Raw genomic sequence first — 2,842 nt, 5'->3', positions numbered from 1 at the left:
CTCAAAGCTTTGGTTGGCCTGAGGATATAGCTAAAGACACTTGCCCAAGTGGGACTGAACCTGGAACCATGTGGTTGGGAAGCAAGCTTTCTATCACACAGCCATAGCACAATGTGAAATGAAATATTTTGCTCAAGAACACAATTCATGGCCTGGTCCAGGAATCAAAACCACAATCTTATAATCATGAGCAGAACATCCTAACCAGTAAGACACACACACACACATTTTTAATATGCACTCACACTTGTGTACTTGTGTGTATACACACACACACACACACACACACACACATATATATATATATATATATATATATATATATATAGATAGATAGATAGATAGATAGATAGATAGATAGATAGATATAGATATACTTAATGAGAAACAGTGAGATAGAAGAAAAGTGGAGAAGGAAGTATGGTGCAAACTATATTATATCAGTTAGCTGGGCATTAAGCATTAATAATGGTTAAAGAACTGGCTGGGCAACATTATTCATGCCTAGCAGACATTAATGAGAAGTGACATTTCTGGCTAATGAAGGGGCATTTGGGTTGCCACTGGCATCGTGTTAGCATTGCAATCTCCCCATCCATCTCTCTCTTGCTTCTTTGTGTGAAAACATACATACATATATATGTGTATTTGTATGAAGTATGCTTGTGTATGTATGTATGTGTCTATATATATACATATGGGTATGTGTATGTATCTAAATGTGTTTGTGTGTGTGTTTTTGTGTTGTCATCATTTTAATGTTCACTTTTCCATGCTTGCATTGATGAGACAGAATTCATTAAGTCACATTTTCTACTGCTGGATGCTCTTGCAGTTACTAACTCTTACCTCTTTCCAAGTAAAGCAATTTCCCCCATGGCCTGACCTGTTTTTACTGAAGATTGAAGACAACACTGCTTGTATGATTGTGAGACTTGTTTACAAGTATTGCAAGTCGTGTATCAAAAAAACGATGTCCAACAAGGTGAATGAACAATAATAATAATGATAATCCTTTCTACTAAAGGCACAAGGCCTGGATATTTTGAGGAAGAGGTCAGTTGAACTCATCAACCCCAGCACACAACTGGTACTTAATTTATCAACCCCAAAAGGATGAAAGGCAAAGTCGACCTCAGCGGAATTTGAAGTCAGAATGTAGCAGCAGATGAAATACCACTAAGCATTTCACCCAATGTGCTGACAATTCTGCCAGCTTGCTGCCTTAATAATAATAATAATAGTGGCTATGTGGTAAGAAGCTTGCTTCCCAGTCACATGATTCCAGGTTCAATCCCACTGCATGGCACCTTAGGAAAATGTTTTCTACTATATCATCAGGCCAACCAAAGCTTGTGTGTAGATTTGGTAGATGGAAACTGAAAGAAGCCCATCGTATATATATCCATATGTGTATCTTTGTGTCTGTGTTTGCCCCCACCCACCCCTTATTACTTGACAACCAGTGTTGGTGTGTTTGCATGCCTGAAAAAATAAGTCATGTAACTAAAAATTCAGAATGGTGCCCCATCACGGCCGCAGTCTAATGACTCAATCAAGTAAAAGCTAAAAGACATTATTTATATTGTATTTATTGCATATCTATATATGTGGTATAGAATTTTTTTAAATGTTCATTTATTGAAATGACCATATTACCAATTTGAATTTCTCTTTTTGTCATTAGCCAGCTGGACGTAATTTCTCTCACCTCTCGAAATTTTTTTCTCATTCCCTATTTTTTCTCTTCTATTTATTCTATATCCTTTAAAAAATTTTCCCAGGCATTACCCATTACAATCTGTCTTGGCCTAATGGCCCTTAATGTCTGTCTTTGTTGATTGTTACTCTGTATGTCTACTCTGGTGTCATTTGTTCATTCGAAGCCCTAACTCTCCATAAATTTTATATTTCTAAAATTTCTGGATGCTGCTGTCTTATGAAGCTTTCCTGTCTTGTTGTTGAAAGCTCGAAACAGGTAGTAATAAACAGTCGACAACTGAGGAGGAGTTAGACTTCCTTTGGTATTTTGTTCTGTACTTATCTCTGTGTGTTTACATATTTTTCACTCGTTGGTGATATCCTATACTTATTGTGTATTTTTTTTAGTATTCTTTGCTTTTGTCCTGTACTTAACTCATGTGTGTGTATGTATTTTCCACTCACTGGTGAGGTCCTGTACTTAATGTGTATTTTTAATCATATATATGTGTGTGTGTGAACTGAAAACACTGTATGGAATTTCTACCAACACCTTCATGCCGGATTGAAGCGTTTTATGTTTGAGGCTCTGATGAAACTGTAATGTGTTATTCAGGCACTCAGCTATGAGGTCACTACATCTTATAGTGGAAACAGCTGTAAGCTAACATAGTTCATAAGCTAATCAATTATTCCTTTGTCATCTCCTTTCTTATATATATGTGTATGTGTGTGTATATATATATATATATATATATATATATATATCATCGTCGTTTAACGTCCACTTTCTATGCCAGCATGGGTTGGACGATTTGAATGAGGACTGGTGAAACCAGATGGCTACACCAGGCTCCAATCTGATTTGGCAGAGTTTCTACAGCTGGATGCCCTTCCTAACGCCAACCACTCAGAGAGTGTAGTGGGTGCTTTTACGTGCCACCGGCACGAAGGCCAGTCAGGCGGTACTGGCAACGGCCACGCTCAAAATGGTGTATTTTATGTGCCACCCTCACAAGAGCCAGTCCAGGGGCACTGGCAACGATCTCGCTCGAATGTCCTTACACATGCCGCGGGCACAAGTGTCAGAAAGGCGACGCTGGGCACAGGTGCCATCACGATTTCGATTTCGCTTGCCCCA

At 38.3% G+C, this 2,842-nt stretch overlaps 1 protein-coding gene across 1 annotated transcript in view; it reads left to right on the top strand.

Moving 5' to 3' along the window:
* Positions 1-2,842, top strand: part of LOC106874719 (cell adhesion molecule-related/down-regulated by oncogenes) — a 315,401-nt gene that overhangs the window by 209,876 nt on the left and 102,683 nt on the right. The gene's annotated exons all lie outside the window — the stretch shown is intronic.

The sequence above is a fragment of the Octopus bimaculoides genome, chromosome 20 (genome assembly GCF_001194135.2).
Source record: "Octopus bimaculoides isolate UCB-OBI-ISO-001 chromosome 20, ASM119413v2, whole genome shotgun sequence".
NCBI classification, from domain to species: domain Eukaryota; kingdom Metazoa; phylum Mollusca; class Cephalopoda; order Octopoda; family Octopodidae; genus Octopus; species Octopus bimaculoides.
This window is presented reverse-complemented; position numbering and strand designations above follow the sequence as displayed.